Source organism: Crinia signifera, chromosome 11 (assembly GCF_055691185.1).
Source record: "Crinia signifera chromosome 11, ASM5569118v1, whole genome shotgun sequence".
In the NCBI taxonomy this organism is placed as follows: domain Eukaryota; kingdom Metazoa; phylum Chordata; class Amphibia; order Anura; family Myobatrachidae; genus Crinia; species Crinia signifera.
This window is the reverse complement of record NC_139227.1, coordinates 63,758,374-63,770,884: the sequence shown is the minus strand read 5'-3', so window position 1 is coordinate 63,770,884 and position 12,511 is coordinate 63,758,374. Positions and strand designations below refer to the sequence as shown.

At 39.9% G+C, this 12,511-nt stretch overlaps 6 non-coding genes across 6 annotated transcripts; all 6 read left to right on the top strand.

Moving 5' to 3' along the window:
* The first annotated feature begins 8,096 nt into the window (after positions 1–8,096).
* TRNAS-UGA (transfer RNA serine (anticodon UGA)) lies at positions 8,097–8,178 on the top strand. The gene has a single exon. It is a non-coding gene; the product is annotated as a tRNA-Ser (tRNA).
* Positions 8,179–8,612: 434 nt separating this feature from the next.
* TRNAS-UGA (transfer RNA serine (anticodon UGA)) lies at positions 8,613–8,694 on the top strand. The gene has a single exon. It is a non-coding gene; the product is annotated as a tRNA-Ser (tRNA).
* Positions 8,695–9,614: 920 nt separating this feature from the next.
* Positions 9,615–9,696, top strand: TRNAS-CGA (transfer RNA serine (anticodon CGA)). Its single transcript has one exon. It is a non-coding gene; the product is annotated as a tRNA-Ser (tRNA).
* Positions 9,697–10,121: 425 nt separating this feature from the next.
* TRNAS-UGA (transfer RNA serine (anticodon UGA)) lies at positions 10,122–10,203 on the top strand. The gene has a single exon. It is a non-coding gene; the product is annotated as a tRNA-Ser (tRNA).
* Positions 10,204–11,240: 1,037 nt separating this feature from the next.
* TRNAS-UGA (transfer RNA serine (anticodon UGA)) lies at positions 11,241–11,322 on the top strand. Its single transcript has one exon. It is a non-coding gene; the product is annotated as a tRNA-Ser (tRNA).
* A 921-nt stretch (positions 11,323–12,243) lies between these two features.
* Positions 12,244–12,325, top strand: TRNAS-UGA (transfer RNA serine (anticodon UGA)). The gene has a single exon. It is a non-coding gene; the product is annotated as a tRNA-Ser (tRNA).
* The last annotated feature ends 186 nt before the right edge of the window (positions 12,326–12,511 follow it).

The window sequence follows — 12,511 nt, the reverse complement described above, 5'->3', positions numbered from 1 at the left end:
TTGGCCTGCGTTATTAAATGTGTCTCTAGTATCTGACGGGATTGTTTGTACGTAGCCAGGGTGTCGTCTGTGGGATGGGCAGCGTGTGCTTGAAAGGAGTCGCGCACTGCCGCTCGTAGTGTATTGTATTCTGCCCTAGCCTCTTTTTTCTTTTTGGCTATATAATTTATTATATGCCCTCGCATGACTGCTTTGGAAGTTTCCCAGAATAAAGTTGGTCTATCCCAGGCATCTAAGTTGTCATCTACATAATTTGTCCAGTGATAGACTAAATAAGCTTTGAAGTCTTCGGACTGTTTTAGGTAGTGGGGGAAACGCCATATACGATGCGTGGTGTGCATGTTAGGATAGGTGAGGGCCATTGATATCGGGGCATGATCTGATACTACAATATCATGAATATCTATAGAGGCGAGATTATTCGTTAAATTATCGGAGATAAACACATTGTCTATTCTTGAAAGTGTTCCATGTACCATGGATAGATGTGTATGTGTTTTGTCAGTCGGATTTAGCATCCTCCATGGATCAGATATCTCTAAATTTGTTTTCAAAGATTGAAATGCCCTAGTGTAAGGCCTCTGTGACCTTTCCGATAGGGTTGATCTGTCTAATAATGGGTCTTCTACTGAGTTGAAGTCGCCTCCAATTATAAGGGGGTAATTTTGTCTAGAAAGGAGTATATGTTCTATTTTTTGTATGAAGGATGGAGTGTTGACATTTGGGGCATATACATTAACTAGGGTGTATTTTACATTAAATAATTCTACATCCATTATAAGATACCTCCCTTCAGGATCAATTTCCTGCGAAATTATTGTTATAGGTAGATTTTTGCCAAGTAGTATTGCCACCCCCCGTGCCTTACGATGATATGAGGCTGATGTGCAAGAACCTATCCAGCGGGCTTTTAGCTGATTGTCCTCGGATGAGACCCAGTGGGCGAAATGTAATAGAGTGCGATTTTTTAGACATGTGCGATTTTTGGTCAAAAACGGCCGAAATCGCACATTTTCCGAAAATCGCACATTTAATAGGTTGAAAATCGCGGTAAAAAATCACACTTTTTACCGCGAAATCGCACTTTTAGAAGTGCGATTTTTAGTCACATTTCAATTCGCATCCAGATGTTTTCCCATTATAAAGTATACAACTCGCAAATGTAATAGGGTGCGATTTTTGGTCAATGTTACCAAAAATCGCAAAAAAAATAGACCAGGTTCTGACAGGCGAATTTGACAGAACCATGCACAGATCATTGAGATCTGTGCATGGTTCTGTTAATAAAAATGTGTAAAAGTGTTTTTATAAAAAAAAAAACGGCGGGGGGTCCCCCCTCCTAAGCATAACCAGCCCCGGGCTCATTGAGCCGGACCTGGTTCCAAAAATACGGGTGAACAAAAAGCATAGGGGTCCCCCGTATTTCTGAAACCAGCCCCGGACTCTTGGACCGGTCCTGGTTCCAAAAATACGGGGGACAAAAAATCTGGGGGTCCCCCGTATTTTGAAACCAGCACCGGGCTCCAACAGCCCGCGGTGTCATGCCACAGCCGGGGGACACTTTTTATACAAGGTCCCCCGGCCAAAACATGAGCACCGTGGCTGGTCAGCCTTGGACGGGGTACCTGGAGGAGTGGGGACCCCCCCAATAAAGGGGTCCCCCCCCCCAGGCTTCACCCGTCCAGGGCTGAAGCCCGGGGCTGTCACCGGCGTCCGTGGCCAGTGGACGCCGGCCTGATAGGGTTAAATCCATCATACATATCATTACATTGCTTTTTACCGGCGAACTACAAGTGCCAGCAGACCTCCCCCGCATGCTGGGACTTGGAGAACCACAAGTCCCAGCATGCAGGGCATTAATGGGCCCGCTGGGACTTGTAGTCCACCTGTAAAAAGAATGTTTATAAAAAACACACACACAGAGAAGTACAAGTTTATTACACACACACACCTCAATTTTACACCAGCATACTTACCATTCCTGGATCCAGCGCTGGTCTGGCTGCTTTACAGCCGGCTCCCCCCGCACTGACAGGCAGCGGGGAGAACCGCTTTCTCCGTTGCCTGTCACCGGCTTTCTCCGTAGCTTCTGTAGCTCTGTCCCAGTGCTACAGAGGCTGAGAGCGTGATTGGCTGAGCTACAGTATGCGTCTCCATGGAGACGCATAGCTCAGCCAATCAGGACTGAGCTATGCGTCTCCATGGAGACGCATACTGTAGCTCAGCCAATCACGCTCTCAGCCTCTGTAGCACTGGGACAGAGCTACAGAAGCTACGGAGAAAGCCGGTGACAGGCAACGGAGAAAGCGGTTCTCCCCGCTGCCTGTCAGTGCGGGGGGAGCCGGCTGTAAAGCAGCCAGACCAGCGCTGGATCCAGGAATGGTAAGTATGCTGGTGTAAAATTGAGGTGTGTGTGTGTAATAAACTTGTACTTCTCTGTGTGTGTGTTTTTTATAAACATTCTTTTTACAGGTGGACTACAAGTCCCAGCGGGCCCATTAATGCCCTGCATGCTGGGACTTGTGGTTCTCCAAGTCCCAGCATGCAGGGGAGGTCTGCTGGCACTTGTAGTTCGCCGGTAAAAAGCAATGTAATGATATGTATGATGGATTTAACCCTATTAGGCCGGCGTCCACTGGCCACGGACGCCGGTGACAGCCCCGGGCTTCAGCCCTGGACGGGTGAAGCCTGGGGGGGGGGACCCCTTTATTGGGGGGGTCCCCACTCCTCCAGGTACCCCGTCCAAGGCTGACCAGCCACGGTGCTCATGTTTTGGCCGGGGGACCTTGTATAAAAAGTGTCCCCCGGCTGTGGCATGACACCGCGGGCTGTTGGAGCCCGGTGCTGGTTTCAAAATACGGGGGACCCCCAGATTTTTTGTCCCCCGTATTTTTGGCACCAGGTCCGGCTCAATGAGCCCGGGGCTGGTTATGCTTAGGAGGGGGGACCCCACGCCGTTTTTTTTTTAACCTTTTTTTTTTGCACAAAAGCGCATTTATAAAAATGCGCACATTTTCATGACTGAAAATGCGCACATTTTCATGACTAAAAATCGCGGCAAATCGCGGCAAATCGCATTTTTTTGCCGCTAATTCGCATCTCATTACATATGCGAATTCGCGGCAAAAAATGCAATTTTTAAAGGTGCGATTTGGTGCGATTTTTTTTTAGTCTAAAAAATCGCACCCTATTACATTTCGCCCAGTGTGTCTCTTGTAGAAACACTATATCTGGATTATATCGTTTGATATGTGTGGCTACTCTCTTACGTTTGATTGGGGTATTTAGCCCCCCCACATTCCACGATAAAAGTTTTAGAGGTTTAGGTGGGGATTCCAAAACCGGTGTGGTTGTGTGTGGTGTCACCATCCTGTCAATCTAACCGGGGTTGTATTCTTGCAAGAGACCGTTACCTGAATGCTTCCTGTACATACATTTTGTTCATTTCCATTCCTCCCAGGCTCTGGGGTTTCAGTCCTACTAGGTTGTGCTAACGAGTAACATAAACAGTGTACAAATTTGGTAAACATTTCTGTGTTATTACAGAAGTAAAGTATAAACTTAATGAACATTTCGATCATAAAAATGATTAAACAATGCCTCAAATTCACATTTCCAACAATTTTCTCTCTCTCCAAAAAATGAGTGGACGCCATTTTACTTCAATGGCGTGCACTAGAATACCTTAAAACAACGTAGAAACTAGACTATAACTTAGATTAAAGAAACTAAGTTAAACTAAGTTAAACTAGAAGGGGACCTCTAAAGGGTCACACATTTCAATGTTAAGCTCCACCCGGGGATATTTCCCCATGTCAGTGTTTAGAGTGTTAAGTGCAACTTTTTCTCGGATCTACCTATTTGGGGAGCGATGGGGCGACTCTTGTGGTAGAAAGTGGTTTTTTGCTGTTTTTGGGTCGGTGAAATAAATTGGAGTACCATTCTCAAAGACCCTTAGTTTGGCCGGATATTGTAGGGCAAAACGTGTATTCTGTCTATGGAGATAAGTACAAATCTCAGAGAACTCTTTACGTTTCTGGGCCACAGAGACTGAAAAATCTTGGAATATCAAGATTTTATTACCGTTAACTAGCAGTTCTCTTGCCCTTCGGTATGATGACAGAATTCTCTCTTTTGCTCTGTAGTCCAGAAAGCGGGCTATTACTGGGCGCGGGCGCCTAACATTGTTCTCTCTCTCCACTCCAATTCTGTGCGCCCTTTCTATGTGTGGGAGTTCGATCTCCTGCCTAACTCCCAATGCTGTTAGTATATCGTTAATGATATAGTGGGCCAAATTTCCTCCTGTTATGGATTCAGGTATTCCGATAAACCGAAGGTTATTCCTTCTTGATCTATTTTCAAGATCCTCCAATTTCTCCTGCAACTGTGTCAGTGTAGTTTCATGGGATTCGACCCTATTGTGGCATTCATGGAGCTGATCTTCCATGTCCCCTACCCGGGATTCCACTGCCACCAAACGGGAAGCATGGGAGTCAATTTTAGCTAAGCCTGCCTCCAACCTCATTTGAAGGTCTTCAAACCTCTTATCAAGCAATGGCATCATGAAGTCGGATATTTCTTTAGCTGTAAGGGGCGTGGATTGAGATTCCTGAGAATCTGACATCTCGATATCAGCCGCCCGGGGTGATGAGGGGCCTGTTTTGTTGGTGTTCTTTTTCCCAGATTTATTAGAGGTCTGCTGTTTGGAAGACATTGCTTTGTCTACGTACTTGTCCATTCCCAGAGGCTGTCTAAATAGATCCTCCCCTCTCCCCCTTCTTCTATTTGCTGGATTACAGAGTCGCCTATTCAGAGCTGATACACTAGCAGATGCCCGGGTGTGGAGCTATATGATTATCTTACATTTATCTTATCCCAGGGTCCCCTAGGTCCTAGCTTCCTAGCCTTGCATGCCTGACTTCTCCCGACTTGAGTCAAATATGTTTGAAAATATTAAGAATCGGTTGGTTTAAATCGTAAATAAGAATAAAGATGCTTGTGAGTTGAATCGGTTTTTCCGGGCAATTTTGGTACTTGTGTGCGGTGACCTAACCTTGAGATTCCCTCACCTGTAGTGATTCCCACAATATAAAACAGTTGTAAGACGAATACAGTTTTTTTTAAGTGACCAGAGTTACTATGAAGCAGTAGCCTAACTTGACATTCACTTCACAGACACTAGCTCTTAAACAAAAAGCAATTCTAGTTAGCAAATCTTAAGAATGTCACTAGGTGGCAGTATTGGCTCATAAAATTATACAGTGATGTTTAAGGTCTTCATGCAGTATAATAGCCACAACACACCATAAGTTTGTTAGCTTAGAGCGTTAAATGAGAATAGAATAACCGTAAGGTGTATAAACTTTTCAAATTAGTAAGCTGCCCCCTTCTCCCTCCTCCCCCACCCCCCTATATGCAGGTGCACTGCAGTAGAGTTTTCAAAGTCTCCTCTCAGCCTTCCTGAGTTGATTTCAGTCCCTGAGACCGCAATTAAAAGTGAGCAGGTGGAGCCTGGGTAATATGTCCTGGGTGATAATCCCTCAAATGGTGAAGTGTAACTGCTTCTAGCGTAGTGAGGCCACAGCTATGTTTGCCCCCACACACTGGATGACTTTTTCACGCCTAGGGTAGTCAGTCCTGGGGGTAACAATTGTCCAGGGAAGGGAAAGGTGCAGGAAGTGACTGGGGGGGGGAAGCAAAGGTTTATCTTAGGGGCTGTGATGGGTACTATACCCCTCTACGGTCGGCAACCGTTTCCCCTCAATGTGTTGGTGCAGGGGTTATATTATTAGGGCACAGCCCTCCTACCACCGTCTGGTGCTGGTGTCTTCTTTTCCTCTTGGAGCCAAGGGATCTGCGCCAGAGAAGAAGGATGCCCCAGGCTCCAACCCCCAGGCTTAGTGTGTCGCCCTCCGGGGTGTCTGGGGATCAGTTTGCTGCTTCTCGGTTATCTTCCCTCGTCCCAGGGGATCAGCGCTGGTGATTGCTGCTGCTTTGGGGACTGCTCCGCTCGCTCCCGCTGGCTGTCCGGCTTGCAGGGGCTCGGTCTCACTTGCCTTCGCAGGTCTTCTCCCGCCGGTCTTCCTCTTCTCCGCTTCTGGGCGTTTGTCGTCAGGCAGTCAGCGGCGTCTCTCCACCTCCGCTCCGTCCGGCTGGCTTTTCGTCCGTCTCTGTTCGCCGCTGGGAGCCTCGTCGGCGGTCACCTCCTCTTCTACCCGCCGGCTGTAAGGATCGCTGGGGCGCCTTCTCACCAGTCAGCCGGTCACCCGCCACTCCGTCTCCACGCTCCTCACTGTTCCCGGGTGTCTGGCTCTCGGCTTCTCCAAAGCCTCCGATCCACCCTTGGCGAGTCCTTTGAACAGGTCACTGTTCACCCCGCTGAGGCTGCAGGCAGGGGTATGTTATTTTAGGCTTTCTTGCGGGGGGGATCTGTGGCTTCAAGATGGTGTGGAAGCCATGTTGGCCATCTGTGTCGGTGGCCGACTCCCGGTGCTGTGTGCCTTTCTCTGGTCCAGAAAGCCCCCAATCGAGTTCCCTCGATAGTCTGCTGGTGTTGTTAGCAGGTTATTCTTATTTTGGGGGATTTTAATCCAGTGGATGCCAATGGATTTAGAAGGTCCTGGCCAGAGCTCTGTTAAAAGGCGGCCATGCTCGATGCCCCGCCCACCGGAAGTCGCGTGTTGCTTTTCAATCACATGGAAAGACTAGCTTATAAATCATTATAACTTCATTTTACATAAAACTCAACTACAGTAGGTGCTGTATTTTCCAAAATTGCATTTAATGTTACAGCCTTTAAGGAAATATTGTAACACGTTACCTCCACTTCAAGGAATAATTTTTTTTATTTTATAACAGTAGTTTATTATGTCGACATTGTTCAGGTAACTTTGGCCACGTGGTTGAGGTAATGAACTCATTCTCCATTAGGGTATACCCATTCAAAATCAAATCCTGCCAGATATGTGAAGCTTTTAAAGCTTGTTGCAAACATAATATACGATCAAGGTGAAGAAATCCAAAGAATGTTTTACTGAAGAATTGAACAAATCTTAGATAATCAACATCATTTTTCACAATGGATTTCTTTCTAAACCAGGTACTTTTAGAATATGAATACTTTCCTGTATTTATAAGAACATGCATAAGACTATATGTAAATATTTTTCTATGGCAACACATGCATGCAGATACTTTCCAACTGGACATAAATCTGCTGAAATATGTATGCTAATGAACTGATAATGGGATTGGAGAGTGTCATTTGTAAAAAATCCAAATAAAAAAAGAATGACACCAATGAAAAATTGTATCCATCTTAAATAATTACTATTTGATTAAATATTGTAACACTTTACCTCCACTTCAAGAAATAAAAATTGTTATTTTATAACAGTAGTTTATTATGTCGACATTGTTCAGGTAACTTTGGCCACGTGGTCAAAATCAAATCCTGCCAGATATGTGAAGCTTTTAAAGCTTGTTGCAAACATAATATACGATCAAGGTGAAGAAATCCAAAGAATGTTTTATTGAATAATTGAACAAATCTTAGATAATCAACATCATTTTTCACAATGGATTTCTTTCTAAACCAGGTACTTTTAGAATATGAATACTTTCCTGTATTTATAAGAACATGCATAAGACTATATGTAAATATTTTTCTATGGCAACACATGCATGCAGATACTTTCCAACTGGACATAAATCTGCTGAAATATGTATGCTAATGAACTGATAATGGGATTGGAGAGTGTCATTTGTAAAAAATCCAAATAAAAAAAGAATGACACCAATGAAAAATTGTATCCATCTTAAATAATTACTATTTGATGAAATATCAAGGAAACATGCAATGCATTTTAAATAAACAGTGCATTTAAAATGTTGCTCTAAGAATCTGATTTATGTTTCACTAAGCTTAAGAGTAAATGTCCTTGACACTTACATGAGTCTATACTAGCTATTATTTTTTGCAAAGTTTAAGTATTAATATAGCAACAAAATGAGAAAAAGTCTATTGGTTATTTCTACCAACTAGAAATCTGAAACAATATTTCTGCGCTCAATGTTTTCGGTAAACCGCTAGTCAGGTAGTTGTGGCCGAGTGGTTAAGGCGATGGACTTGAAATCAATTGGGGATTCCCCGCGCAGGTTCAAATCCTGCCAAATATGTGAAACTTTTCAATCAAATGTAAAGATAAACTTCTAAATCATTAAAACTTACTTTTCCATATAACTCCACTAGGTGCAAAATTTTCCAAAATGGATCTTAAAGTTACAACTTTTAATGAAATGTTGTAACATGTTACCTCCACTTCAGCAAATAAAAAAAAAAACTATTAATTTTTAACACCAAGTTATTATGTCTGTACTGTTCAGGTAGCTGTGGCCAAGTGCATGAGGTGATGGACTGTTTCATAATGCACAATATTAAATATCCTTGATGCCTACATTTTACATTAATCTATATCAGCTATTATATTTGCCAAAGTGTATCTGCTAATATAGTAAAAAAAACTGTGTAAAATTGCATTGGTAACTTATTTCAACTAGAAATATAAATATTTATTATTGAGCTCAAATTTTTGAACTTTGCCACAAGTAAGGTAGTTGTGGCCGAGTGGTTAAGGCGATGGACTTGAAATCCATTGGGGTCTCCCCGCGTAGGTTCAAATCCTGCCAACTACGTGTTGCTTTTCAATCACATGGAAAGACTAGCTTATAAGTCATTATAACTTCATTTTACATAAAACTCGACTACAGTAGGTGCTGTGTTTTCCAAAATTGCATTTAATATTACAGCTTTTAAGGAAATATTGTAACACGTTACCTCCACTTCAAGGAATAAAAATTGTTATTTTATAACAGTAGTTTATTATGTCGACATTGTTCAGGTAACTTTGGCCACGTGGTTGAGGTAATGAACTCATTCTCCATTAGGGTATACCCATTCAAAATCAAATCCTGCCAGATATGTGAATCTTTTAAAGCTTGTTGCAAACATAATATATGATCAAGGTGAAGAAATCCAAAGAATGTTTTATTGAAGAATTGAACAAATCTTAGATAATCAACATACTTTTTCACAATGGATTTCTTTCTAAACCAGGTACTTTTAGAATATAAAGCCCTTCCTGTACTTATAAGAACATGCATAAGACTATATGTAAATATTTTTCTATGGCAACACATGCATGCAGATACTTTCCAACTGGACTTAGATCTGCAGAAATATGTATGCTAATGAACTGATAATGGGATTGGAGAGTGTCATTTGTAAAAAATCCAAATAAAAAAAAGAATGACACCAATGAAAAATTGTATCCATCTTAAATAATTACTATTTGATGAAATATCAAGGAAACATGCAATGCATTTTACATAAACAGTGCATTTAAAATGTTGCTCTAAGACTCTGATTTATGTTTCACTAAGCATAAGAGTAAATGTCCTTGACATTTACATGAGTCTATACTAGCTATTATTTTTTGCAAAGTTTAAGTATTAATATAGCAACAAAATGAGAAAAAGTCTATTGTTTTTTTCTGCCAACTAGAAATCTGAAACAATATATCTGCTCTCAATGTTTTCGGCAAACTGCTAGTCAGGAAGTTGTGGCCGAGTGGTTAAGGCGATGGACTCGAAATCCATTGGGGGTTCCCCGCACAGGTTCAAATCCTGCCAACTACGTGTAACTTTTCAATCAAATGTAAATTTAAACTTCTAAATCATTAAAACTTATTTTTCCATATAACTCCACTAGGTGCTAAATTTTCCAAAATGGATTTTAAAGTTACAACTTTTAATGAAATATTGTAATATGTTACCTCCACTTCAGCAAATTAAAAAAAAACTATAAATTTTTAACACCAAGTTATTATGTCTGTACTGTTCAGGTAGCTGTGGCCAAGTGATGGACTGTTTCATAATACACAAGATTAAATGTCCTTGACGCCTACATTTTACATTAATCTATATCAGCTATTATATTTGCCAAAGTGTATATGCTAATATAGTAAAAAAAAACTGTGTAAAATTGCATTTGTAATTTATTTCAACTAGAAATATAAATATTTATTATTGAGCTCAAATTTTTGACATTTGCCATAAGTAAGGTAGTTGTGGCCAAGTGGTTAAGGCAATGGACTTGAAATCCATTGGGGTCTCAGCGCGTAGGTTCAAATCCTGCCAACTACATGTTGCTTTTTTAATCACATGGAAAGACTAGCTTATAAATCATTATAACTTCATTTTACATAAAACTCAACTACACTAAGTGCTGTATTTTCCAAAATTGCATTTAATGTTACAGCTTTTAAGGAAATATTGTAACACGTTACCTCCACTTCAAGGAATATTTTTTTTTATTTTATAACAGTAGTTTATTATGTCGACATTGTTCAGGTAACTTTGGCCACGTGGTTGAGGTAATTAACTCATTCTCCATTAGGGTATACCCATTCAAAATCAAATCCTGCCAGATATGTGAAGCTTTTAAAGCTTGTTGCAAACATAATATACGATCAAGATGAAGAAAACCAAAGAATGTTTTACTGAAGAATTGAACAAATCTTAGATAATCAACATCATTTTTCACAATGGATTTCTTTCTAAACCAGGTACTTTTAGAATATGAATACTTTCCTGTATTTATAAGAACATGCATAAGACTATATGTAAATATTTTTCTATGGCAACACATGCATGCAGATACTTTCCAACTGGACATAAATCTGCTGAAATATGTATGCTAATGAACTGATAATGGGATTGGAGAGTGTCATTTGTAAAAAATCCAAATAAAAAAAGAATGACACCAATGAAAAATTGTATCCATCTTAAATAATTACTATTTGATGAAATATCAAGGAAACATGCAATGCATTTTAAATAAACAGTGCATTTAAAATGTTGCTCTAAGACTCTGATTTATGTCTCACTAAGCTTAAGAGTAAATGTCCTTGACATTTACTATAAATTTTTAACACCAAGTTATTATGTCTGTACTGTTCAGGTAGCTGTGGCCAAGTGATGGACTGTTTCATAATACACAAGATTAAATGTCCTTGACGCCTACATTTTACATTAATCTATATCAGCTATTATATTTGCCAAAGTGTATATGCTAATATAGTAAAAAAAAAACTGTGTAAAATTGCATTTGTAATTTATTTCAACTAGAAATATAAATATTTATTATTGAGCTCAAATTTTTGACATTTACCATAAGTAAGGTAGTTGTGGCCGAGTGGTTAAGGCAATGGACTTGAAATCCATTGGGGTCTCAGCGCGTAGGTTCAAATCCTGCCAACTACATGTTGCTTTTTTAATCACATGGAAAGACTAGCTTATAAATCATTATAACTTCATTTTACATAAAACTCAACTACACTAAGTGCTGTATTTTCCAAAATTGCATTTAATGTTACAGCTTTTAAGGAAATATTGTAACACGTTACCTCCACTTCAAGGAATATTTTTTTTTATTTTATAACAGTAGTTTATTATGTCGACATTGTTCAGGTAACTTTGGCCACGTGGTTGAGGTAATGAACTCATTCTCCATTAGGGTATACCCATTCAAAATCAAATCCTGCCAGATATGTGAAGCTTTTAAAGCTTGTTGCAAACATAATATACGATCAAGGTGAAGAAAACCAAAGAATGTTTTACTGAAGAATTGAACAAATCTTAGATAATCAACATCATTTTTCACAATGGATTTCTTTCTAAACCAGGTACTTTTAGAATATGAATACTTTCCTGTATTTATAAGAACATGCATAAGACTATATGTAAATATTTTTCTATGGCAACACATGCATGCAGATACTTTCCAACTGGACTTAGATCTGCAGAAATATGTATGCTAATGAACTGATAATGGGATTGGAGAGTGTCATTTGTAAAAAATCCAAATAAAAAAAAGAATGACAGCAATGAAAAATTGTATCCATCTTAAATAATTACTATTTGATGAAATATCAAGGAAACATGCAATGCATTTTACATAAACAGTGCATTTAAAATGTTGCTCTAAGACTCTGATTTATGTTTCACTAAGCTTAAGAGTAAATGTCCTTGACACTTACATGAGTCTATACTAGCTATTATTTTTTGCAAAGTTTAAGTATTAATATAGCAACAAAATGAGAAAAAGTCTATTGGTTATTTCTGCCAACTAGAAATCTGAAACAATATTTCTGCGCTCAATGTTTTCGGTAAACCGCTAGTCAGGTAGTTGTGGCCGAGTGGTTAAGGCGATGGACTTGAAGTCCATTGGGGATTCCCCGCGCAGCTTCAAATCCTGCCAACTATGTGAAACTTTTCAATCAAATGTAAAGATAAACTTCTAAATCATTATAACTTACTTTTCCATATAACTCCACTAGGTGCTAAATTTTCCAAAATGGATTTTAAAGTTACAACTTAATGAAATGTTGTAACAATGTTACCTCCACTTCAGCAAATTAAAAAAAAACTATTAATTTTTAACACCAAGTTA